Source organism: Phyllobates terribilis, unplaced genomic scaffold (genome assembly GCF_046119375.1).
Source record: "Phyllobates terribilis strain yellow unplaced genomic scaffold, ASM4611937v1 Scaffold_9__5_contigs__length_417890890, whole genome shotgun sequence".
Classification (NCBI taxonomy): domain Eukaryota; kingdom Metazoa; phylum Chordata; class Amphibia; order Anura; family Dendrobatidae; genus Phyllobates; species Phyllobates terribilis.
The window spans coordinates 268,724,672-268,737,184 of NW_027362769.1; positions in this window are offsets into that span (position 1 = coordinate 268,724,672).

A 12,513-nucleotide genomic window follows, 5' to 3' on the forward strand; every position below is an offset into this window, starting at 1 on the left:
CAAAAAAGTGAAATTTTCAAAAATCGAAAATATTGGCTGAAAACAACTACATATCAAGGACTCATTGAGCGAATCGCTCTCGAACTGAAATTGGAACGCTCACTGACATTTGCCCTATCTGAAAGTCTGATAAACGCCGGAAAAATGACTAAGTCCAAAAAAAAATTATTTTTCACCTTTTTTCAATTTTACCCCGTGGGATATATATTCAACCCACACACATTTGGAACTCTCCTGGGGTACCCTCACACATATTATTCCCTCATTTAGTGGATATTTTCACAAAAAAGTGAATTTTTCAAAAATCCAGAAAATTGGCTGAAAATGACTAAATATCAAGGACTCATTGGGCGAATCGCTCTGGAACTGAAATCGGAACGCTCTCTGACATTTGCCCTATCTGAAAGTCTGATAAACGCCGGAAAAATGACTAAGTCCAAAAAAAAAATATTTTTCAACTTTTTTCAATTTTACCCTCGTGGGATATATATTCTACCCACACACATTTGGAACCCTCCTGGGGTACCCTCACACATATTATTCCCTCATTTAGTGGATATTTTAAAAAAAAAGTGAATTTTTCAAAAATCCAGAAAATTGGCTGAAAATGACTAAATATCAAGGACTCATTGGGCGAATCGCTCTGGAACTGAAATCGGAACGCTCACTGACATTTGCCCTATCTGAAAGTCTGATAAACGCCGGAAAAATGACTAAGTCCAAAAAAATATATTTTTCAACTTTTTTCAATTTTACCCCCATGGGATATATATTCTACCCACACACATTTGGAACACTCCTGGGGTACCCTCACACATATTATTCCCTCATTTAGTGGATATTTTCACAAAAAAGTGAAATTTTCAAAAATCCAAAATATTGGCTGAAAATGACTAAATATCAAGGACTCATTGGGCGAATCGCTCTGGAACTGAAATCGGAACGCTCACTGACATTTGCCCTATCTGAAAGTCTGATAAACGCTGGAAAAATGACTAAGTCAAAAAATATATATTTTTTCAACTTTTTTCAATTTTACCCCGTAAGATATATATTCTACCCACACACATTTGGAACTCTCCTAGGGTACCCTCACACATATTATTCCCTCATTTAGTGTATATTTTCACAAAAAAGTGAAATTTTCAAAAATCGAAAATATTGGCTGAAAACAACTAAATATCAAGGACTCATTGGGTGAATCACTCTGGAACTGAAATCGGAACGCTCACTGACATTTGCCCTATCTGAAAGTCTGATAAACGCCGGAAAAATGACTAAGTCCAAAAAAAAATTTTTTTTCAACTTTTTTCAGTTTTACCCCAGTGGGATATATATTCTACCCACACACATTTGGAACTCTCCTGGGGTACCATCACACATATTATTCCCACATTTAGTGGATATTTTCACAAAAAAGTGAATTTTTCAAAAATCCAGAAAATTGGCTGAAAACGACTAAATATCAAGGACTCATTGGGCGAATCGCTCAGGAACTGAAATCGGAATGCTCACTGACATTTGCCCTATCTGAAAGTCTGATAAACGCCGGAAAAATAACTAAGTCCAAAAAAAAATTATTTTTCAACTTTTTTCAATTTTACCCCGTGGGATATATATTCAACCCACACACATTTGGAACTCTCCTGGGGTACCCTCACACATATTATTCCCTCATTTAGTGGATATTTTCACAAAAAAGTGAATTTTTCAAAAATCCAGAAAATTGGCTGAAAATGACTAAATATCAAGGACTCATTGGGCGAATCGCTCTGGAACTGAAATCGGAACGCTCTCTGACATTTGCCCTATCTGAAAGTCTGATAAATGACGGAAAAATGGCTAAGTCCAAAAAATAATTTTTTTCAACTTTTTTCAATTTTACCCCCGTGGGATATATATTTTACCCACACACATTTGGAATTCTCCTGGGGTACCCTCACACATATTATTCCCTCATTTAGTGGATATTTTCATAAAAAAGTGATTTTGTCAAAAATCCAGAAAATTGGCTGAAAACGACTAAATATCAAGGACTCATTGGGCGAATCGCTCTGGAACTGAAATCGGAACGCTCACTGACATTTGCCCTATCTGAAAATCTGATAAACGCCGGAAAAATGACTAAGTCCAAAAAAAAATATTTTTCAACTTTTTTCAATTTTACCCCCGTGGGATATATATTCTACCCACACACATTTGGAACACTCCTGGGGTACCCTCACCCATATTATTCCCCCATTTAGTGGATATTTTCACAAAAAAGTGAAATTTTCAAAAATCGAAAATATTGGCTGAAAACAACTACATATCAAGGACTCATTGGGCGAATCGCTCTCGAACTGAAATTGGAATGCTCACTGACATTTGCCCTATCTGAAAGTCTGATAAACGCCGGAAAAATGACTAAGTCCAAAAAAAAAATATTTTTCAACTTTTTTCAATTTTACCCCCGTGGGATATATATTCTACCCACACACATTTGGAACTCTCCTGGGGTACCCTCACACATATTATTCCCTCATTTAGTGGATATTTTCACAAAAAAGTGAATTTTTCAAAAATCCAGAAAATTGGCTGAAAACGACTAAATATCAAGAACTCATTGGGCGAATCGCTCTGGAACTGAAATCGGAACGCACACTGACATTTGCCCTATCTGAAAGTCTGATAAACGCCGGAAAAATGACTAAGTTAAAAAAAATATATATTTTTCAACTTTTTTCAATTTTACCCCCGTGGGATATATATTCTACCCACACACATTTGGAACTCTCCTGGGGTACCCTCACACATACTATTCCCTCATTTAGTGGATATTTTCACAAAAAGTGAAATTTTCAAAAATCGAAAATATTGGCTGAAAACAACTACATATCAAGGACTCATTGGGCGAATCGCTCTCGAACTGAAATTGGAATGCTCACTGACATTTGCCCTATCTGAAAGTCTGATAAACGCCGGAAAAATGACTAAGTCCAAAAAAAAAATATTTTTCAACTTTTTTCAATTTTACCCCCGTGGGATATATATTCTACCCACACACATTTGGAACTCTCCTGGGGTACCCTCACACATATTATTCCCTCATTTAGTGGATATTTTCACAAAAAAGTGAATTTTTCAAAAATCCAGAAAATTGGCTGAAAATGACTAAATATCAAGGACTCATTGGGCGAATCGCTCTGGAACTGAAATCGGAATGCTCACTGACATTTGCCCTATCTGAAAGTCTGATAAACGCCGGAAAAATGGCTAAGTCCAAAAAAAAAAATTTTTTTCAACTTTTTTCAGTTTTACCCCCGTGGGATATGTATTCTACCCACACACATTTGGAACTCTCCTGGGGTACCCTCACACATATTATTCCCTCATTTAGTGGATATTTTCACAAAAAAGTGATTTTGTCAAAAATCCAGAAAATTGGCTGAAAACGACTAAATATCAAGGACTCATTGGGCGAATCGCTCTGGAACTGAAATCGGAACGCTCACTGACATTTGCCCTATCTGAAAGTCTGATAAACGCCGGAAAAATGAATAAGTTAAAAAAAAAAAAAAATTTTCAAATTTTTTCAATTTTACCCCCGTGGGATTTATATTCTACCCACACACATTTGGAACTCTCCTGGGGTACCCTCACACATATTATTCCCTCATTTAGTGGATATTTTCAAAAAAAAGTGAATTTTTCAAAAATCCAGAAAATTGGCTGAAAATGACTAAATATCAAGGACTCATTGGGCGAATCGCTCTGGAACTGAAATCGGAACGCTCACTGACATTTGCCCTATCTGAAAGTCTGATAAACGCCGGAAAAATGGCTAAGTCCAAAAAATAATTTTTTTTAACTTTTTTCAATTTTACCCCCGTGGGATATATATTTTACCCACACACATTTGGAACTCTCCTGGGGTACCCTCACACATATTATTCCCTCATTTAGTGGATATTTTCACAAAAAAGTGATTTTGTCAAAAATCCAGAAAATTGGCTGAAAACGACTAAATATCAAGGACTCATTGGGCGAAGCGCTCTGGAACTGAAATCAGAACGCTCACTGACATTTTCCCTATCTGAAAGTCTGATAAACGCCGGAAAAATGACTAAGTTCAAAAAAATATATATTTTTCAACTTTTTTCAATTTTACCCCCGTGGGATATATATTCTACCCACACACATTTGGAACTCTACTGGGGTACCCTCACACATACTATTCCCTCATTTAGTGGATATTTTCACAAAAAAGTGAAATTTTCAAAAATCGAAAATATTGGCTGAAAACAACTACATATCAAGGACTCATTGGGCGAATCGCTCTAGAACTGAAATCGGAACGCTCACTGACATTTGCCCTATCTGAAAGTCTGATAAACACCGGAAAAATAACTAAGTCCAAAAAATAAATATTTTTCAACTTTTTTCAATTTTCCCCGTGGGATATATATTCTACCCCCACACATTTGGAACTCTCCTGGGGTACCCTCACACATATTATTCCCTCATTTAGTGGATATTTTCACAAAAAAGTGAATTTTTCAAAAATCCAGAAAATTGGCTGAAAATGACTAAATATCAAGGACTCATTGGGCGAATCGCTCTGGAACTGAAATCGGAATGCTCACTGACATTTGCCCTATCTGAAAGTCTGATAAACGCCGGAAAAATGGCTAAGTCCAAAAAATATTTTTTTTCAACTTTTTTCAATTTTACCCCCGTGGGATATATATTCTACCCACACACATTTGGAACTCTCCTGGGGTACCCTCACACATATTATTCCCTCATTTAGTGGATATTTTCACAAAAAAGTGATTTTGTCAAAAATCCAGAAAATTGGCTGAAAACGACTAAATATCAAGGACTCATTGGGCGAATCGCTCTGGAACTGAAATCGGAACGCTCACTGACATTTGCCCTATCTGAAAGTCTGATAAACGCCGGAAAAATGACTAAGTTCAAAAAAATATATATTTTTCAACTTTTTTCAATTTTACCCCCGTGGGATATATATTCTACCCACACACATTTGGAACTCTACTGGGGTACCCTCACACATACTATTCCCTCATTTAGTGGATATTTTCACAAAAAAGTGAAATTTTCAAAAATCGAAAATATTGGCTGAAAACAACTACATATCAAGGACTCATTGGGCGAATCGCTCTAGAACTGAAATCGGAACGCTCACTGACATTTGCCCTATCTGAAAGTCTGATAAACACCGGAAAAATAACTAAGTCCAAAAAATATTTTTTTTCAACTTTTTTCAATTTTACCCCCGTGGGATATATATTCTACCCACACACATTTGGAACTCTCCTGGGGTACCCTCACACATATTATTCCCTCATTTAGTGGATATTTTCACAAAAAAGTGATTTTTTCAAAAATCCAGAAAATTGGCTGAAAATGACTAAATATCAAGGACTCATTGGGCGAATCGCTCTGGAACTGAAATCGGAACGCTCACTGACATTTACCCTATCGGAAAGTCTGATAATCGCCGGAAAAATGACTAAGTCCAAAAAAAATTTTTTTTTCAACTTTTTTCAAATTTACCCCCGTGGGATATATATTCTACCCACACACATTTGGAACACTCCTGGGGTACCCTCACACATATTATTCCCTCATTTAGTGGATATTTTCACAAAAAAGTGAAATTTTCAAAAATCCAAAATATTGGCTGAAAATGACTAAATATCAAGACTCAGTGGGCGAATCGCTCTGGAACTGAAATCGGAACGCTCACTGACATTTGCCCTATCTGAAAGTCTGATAAACGCCGGAAAAATGACTAAGTCCAAAAAAAAATATTTTTCAACTTTTTTCAATTTTACCCCCGTGGGATATATATTCTACCCACACACATTTGGAACTCTCCTGGGGTACCCTCACACATATTATTCCCTCATTTAGTGGATATTTTCAAAAAAAAGTGAATTTTTCAAAAATCCAGAAAATTGGCTGAAAATGACTAAATATCAAGGACTCATTGGGCGAATCGCTCTGGAACTGAAATCGGAACGCTCACTGACATTTGCCCTATCTGAAAGTCTGATAAACGCCGGAAAAATGGCTAAGTCCAAAAATTAATTTTTTTCAACTTTTTTCAATTTTACCCCCGTGGGATATATATTTTACCCACACACATTTGGAACTCTCCTGGGGTACCCTCACACATATTATTCCCTCATTTAGTGGATATTTTCACAAAAAAGTGATTTTGTCAAAAATCCAGAAAATTGGCTGAAAATGACTAAATATCAAGGACTCATTGGGCGAATCGCTCTGGAACTGAAATCGGAACGCTCACTGACATTTGCCCTATCTGAAAGTCTGATAAACGCCGGAAAAATGACTAAGTTCAAAAAAAAATATATTTTTCAACTTTTTTCAATTTTACCCCCGTGGGATATATATTCTACCCACACACATTTGGAACTCTACTGGGGTACCCTCACACATACTATTCCCTCATTTAGTGGATATTTTCACAAAAAAGTGAAATTTTCAAAAATCGAAAATATTGGCTGAAAACAACTACATATCAAGGACTCATTGGGCGAATCGCTCTAGAACTGAAATCGGAACGCTCACTGACATTTGCCCTCTCTGAAAGTCTGATAAACACCGGAAAAATGACTAAGTCCAAAAAATATTTTTTTTCAACTTTTTTCAATTTTACCCCCGTGGGATATATATTCTACCCACACACATTTGGAACTCTCCTGGGGTACCCTCACACATATTATTCCCTCATTTAGTGGATATTTTCACAAAAAAGTGAAATTTTCAAAAATCCAAAATATTGGATGAAAACGACTACATATCAAGGACTCATTGGGCGAATCGCTCTGGAACTGAAATCGGAATGCTCACTGACATTTGCCCTATCTGAAAGTATGATAAACGCCGGAAAAATGACTAAGTCTAAAAAAATTTTTTTTTCAACTTTTTTCAATTTTACCCCCATGGGATATATATTCTACCCACACACATTTGGAACACTCCTGGGGTACCCTCACACATATTATTCCCTCATTTAGTGGATATTTTCACAAAAAAGTGAAATTTTCAAAAATCCAAAATATTGGCTGAAAATGACTAAATATCAAGGACTCATTGGGCGAATCGCTCTGGAACTGAAATCGGAACGCTCACTGACATTTGCCCTATCTGAAAGCCTGATAAACGCCGGAAAAATGACTAAGTCCAAAAAAAAAATTTTTTCAACTTTTTTCAATTTTACCCCCGTGGGATATATATTCTACCCACACACATTTGGAACTCTCCTGGGCTACCCTCACACATATTATTCCCTCATTTAGTGGATATTTTCACAAAAAAGTGAAATTTTCAAAAATCCAGAAAATTGGCTGAAAATGTCTAAATATCAAGGACTCATTGGGCGAATCGCTCTGGAACTGAAATCGGAACGCTCACTGACATTTGCCCTATCTGAAAGTCTGATAAACGCCGGAAAAATGACTAAGTCCAAAAAATTTTTTTTTTCAACTTTTTTCAATTTTACCCCCGTGGGATATGTCTTCTACCCACACACATTTGGAACACACCTGGGGTACCCTTACACATATTATTCCCTTATTTAGTGGATATTTTCACAAAAAAGTGAAATTTTCAAAAATCAAAAATATTGGCTGAAAACGACTAAATATCAAGGACTCATGGGGCGAATCACTCTGGAACTGAAATCGGAACGCTCACTGACATTTGCCCTATCTGAAAGTCTGATAAACGCCGGAAAAATGACTAAGTCAAAAAATATATATTTTTTCAACTTTTTTCAATTTTACCCCGTAGGATATATATTCTACCCACACACATTTGGTACTCTCCCAGGGTACCCTCACACATATTATTCCCTCATTTAGTGGATATTTTCACAAAAAAGTGAAATTTTCAAAAATCGAAAATATTGGCTGAAAACAACTACATATCAAGGACTCATTGGGCGAATCGCTCTGGAACTGAAATCGGAACGCTCACTGACATTTGCCCTATCTGAAAGTCTGATAAACGCCGGAAAAATGACTAAATCCAAAAAAAATATTTTTTTTCAACTTTTTTCAATTTTACCCCGTGGGATATATATTCTACCCACACACATTTGGAACTCTCCTGGGGTACCCTCACACATATTATTCCCTCATTTAGTGGATATTTTCACAAAAAAGTGAATTTTTCAAAAATCCAGAAAATTGGCTGAAAATGACTAAATATCAAGGACTCATTGGGCGAATCGCTCTGGAACTGAAATCGGAACGCTCACTGACATTTGCCCTATCTGAAAGTCTGATAAACGCCGGAAAAATGGCTAAGTCCAAAAATTAATTTTTTTCAACTTTTTTCAATTTTACCCCCGTGGGATATATATTTTACCCACACACATTTGGAACTCTCCTGGGGTACCCTCACACATATTATTCCCTCATTTAGTGGATATTTTCACAAAAAAGTGATTTTGTCAAAAATCCAGAAAATTGGCTGAAAACGACTAAATATCAAGGACTCATTGGGCGAATCGCTCTGGAACTGAAATCGGAACGCTCACTGACATTTGCCCTATCTGAAAGTCTGATAAACGCCGGAAAAATGACTAAGTTCAAAAAAAAATATATTTTTCAACTTTTTTCAATTTTACCCCCGTGGGATATATATTCTACCCACACACATTTGGAACTCTACTGGGGTACCCTCACACATACTATTCCCTCATTTAGTGGATATTTTCACAAAAAAGTGAAATTTTCAAAAATCGAAAATATTGGCTGAAAACAACTACATATCAAGGACTCATTGGGCGAATCGCTCTAGAACTGAAATCGGAACGCTCACTGACATTTGCCCTCTCTGAAAGTCTGATAAACACCGGAAAAATGACTAAGTCCAAAAAATATTTTTTTTCAACTTTTTTCAATTTTACCCCCGTGGGATATATATTCTACCCACACACATTTGGAACTCTCCTGGGGTACCCTCACACATATTATTCCCTCATTTAGTGGATATTTTCACAAAAAAGTGAAATTTTCAAAAATCCAAAATATTGGATGAAAACGACTACATATCAAGGACTCATTGGGCGAATCGCTCTGGAACTGAAATCGGAATGCTCACTGACATTTGCCCTATCTGAAAGTATGATAAACGCCGGAAAAATGACTAAGTCTAAAAAAATTTTTTTTTCAACTTTTTTCAATTTTACCCCCATGGGATATATATTCTACCCACACACATTTGGAACACTCCTGGGGTACCCTCACACATATTATTCCCTCATTTAGTGGATATTTTCACAAAAAAGTGAAATTTTCAAAAATCCAAAATATTGGCTGAAAATGACTAAATATCAAGGACTCATTGGGCGAATCGCTCTGGAACTGAAATCGGAACGCTCACTGACATTTGCCCTATCTGAAAGCCTGATAAACGCCGGAAAAATGACTAAGTCCAAAAAAAAAATTTTTTCAACTTTTTTCAATTTTACCCCCGTGGGATATATATTCTACCCACACACATTTGGAACTCTCCTGGGCTACCCTCACACATATTATTCCCTCATTTAGTGGATATTTTCACAAAAAAGTGAAATTTTCAAAAATCCAGAAAATTGGCTGAAAATGTCTAAATATCAAGGACTCATTGGGCGAATCGCTCTGGAACTGAAATCGGAACGCTCACTGACATTTGCCCTATCTGAAAGTCTGATAAACGCCGGAAAAATGACTAAGTCCAAAAAATTTTTTTTTTCAACTTTTTTCAATTTTACCCCCGTGGGATATGTCTTCTACCCACACACATTTGGAACACACCTGGGGTACCCTTACACATATTATTCCCTTATTTAGTGGATATTTTCACAAAAAAGTGAAATTTTCAAAAATCAAAAATATTGGCTGAAAACGACTAAATATCAAGGACTCATGGGGCGAATCACTCTGGAACTGAAATCGGAACGCTCACTGACATTTGCCCTATCTGAAAGTCTGATAAACGCCGGAAAAATGACTAAGTCAAAAAATATATATTTTTTCAACTTTTTTCAATTTTACCCCGTAGGATATATATTCTACCCACACACATTTGGTACTCTCCCAGGGTACCCTCACACATATTATTCCCTCATTTAGTGGATATTTTCACAAAAAAGTGAAATTTTCAAAAATCGAAAATATTGGCTGAAAACAACTACATATCAAGGACTCATTGGGCGAATCGCTCTGGAACTGAAATCGGAACGCTCACTGACATTTGCCCTATCTGAAAGTCTGATAAACGCCGGAAAAATGACTAAATCCAAAAAAAATATTTTTTTTCAACTTTTTTCAATTTTACCCCGTGGGATATATATTCTACCCACACACATTTGGAACTCTCCTGGGGTACCCTCACACATATTATTCCCTCATTTAGTGGATATTTTCACAAAAAAGTGAATTTTTCAAAAATCCAGAAAATTGGCTGAAAATGACTAAATATCAAGGACTCATTGGGCGAATCGCTCTGGAACTGAAATCGGAACGCTCACTGACATTTGCCCTATCTGAAAGTCTGATAAACGCCGGAAAAATGGCTAAGTCCAAAAAATAATTTTTTTCAACTTGTTTCAATTTTACCCCCGTGGGATATATATTTTACCCACACACATTTGGAACTCTCCTGGGGTACCCTCACACATACTATTCTCTCATTTAGTGGATATTTTCACAAAAAAGTGAAATTTTCAAAAATCGAAAATATTGGCTGAAAACAACTACATATCAAGGACTCATTGGGCGAATCGCTCTAGAACTGAAATCGGAACGCTCACTGACATTTGCCCTATCTGAAAGTCTGATAAACACCGGAAAAATAACTAAGTCCAAAAAATAAATATTTTTCAACTTTTTTCAATTTTACCCCGTGGGATATATATTCTACCCACACACATTTGGAACTCTCCTGGGGTACCCTCACACATATTATTCCCTCATTTAGTGGATATTTTCCCAAAAAATGAATTTTTCAAAAATCCAGAAAATTGGCTGAAAATGACTAAATATCAAGGACTCATTGGGCGAATCGTTCTGGAACTGAAATCGGAATGCTCACTGACATTTGCCCTATCTGAAAGTCTGATAAACGCCGGAAAAATGGCTAAGTCCAAAAAATATTTTTTTTCAACTTTTTTCAATTTTACCCCCGTGGGATATATATTCTACCCACACACATTTGTAACTCTCCTGGGGTACCTTCACACATATTATTCCCTCATTTAGTGGATATTTTCACAAAAAAGTGAATTTTTCAAAAATCCAGAAAATTGGCTGAAAATGACTAAATATCAAGGACTCATTGGGCGAATCGTTCTGGAACTGAAATCGGAATGCTCACTGACATTTGCCCTATCTGAAAGTCTGATAAACGCCGGAAAAATGGCTAAGTCCAAAAAATATTTTTTTTCAACTTTTTTCAATTTTACCCCCGTGGGATATATATTCTACCCACACACATTTGGAACTCTCCTGGGGTACCTTCACACATATTATTCCCTCATTTAGTGGATATTTTCACAAAAAAGTGAATTTTTCAAAAATCCAGAAAATTGGCTGAAAATGACTAAATATCAAGGACTCATTGGGCGAATCGCTCTGGAACTGAAATCGGAACGCTCACTGACATTTACCCTATCGAAAAGTCTGATAAACGCCGGAAAAATGACTAAGTCCAAAAAAAAATTTTTTTTCAACTTTTTTCAATTTTACCCCCGTGGGATATATATTCTACCCACACACATTTGGAACACTCCTGGGGTACCCTCACACATATTATTCCCTCATTTAGTGGATATTTTCACAAAAAAGTGAAATTTTCAAAAATCCAAAATATTGGCTGAAAATGACTAAATATCAAGGACTCATTGGGCGAATCGCTCTGGAACTGAAATCGGAACGCTCACTGACATTTGCCCTATCTGAAAGCCTGATAAACGCCGGAAAAATGACTAAGTCCAAAAAAAAATTTTTTTCAACTTTTTTCAATTTTATCCCCGTGGGATATATATTCTGCCCACACACATTTGGAACACACCTGGGGTACCCTTACACATATTATTCCCTTATTTAGTGGATATTTTCACAAAAAAGTGAAATTTTCAAAAATCGAAAATATTGGCTGAAAACGACTAAATATCAAGGACTCATTGGGCGAATCACTCTGGAACTGAAATCGGAACGCTCACTGACATTTGCCCTATCTGAAAGTCTGATAAACGCCGGAAAAATGACTAAGTCAAAAAATATATATTTTTTCAACTTTTTTCAATTTTACCCCGTAGGATATATATTCTACCCACACACATTTGGCACTCTCCCAGGGTACCCTCACACATATTATTCCCTCATTTAGTGGATATTTTCACAAAAAAGTGAAATTTTCTAAAATCGAAAATATTGGCTGAAAACAACTACATATCAAGGACTCATTGGGCGAATCGCTCTGGAACTG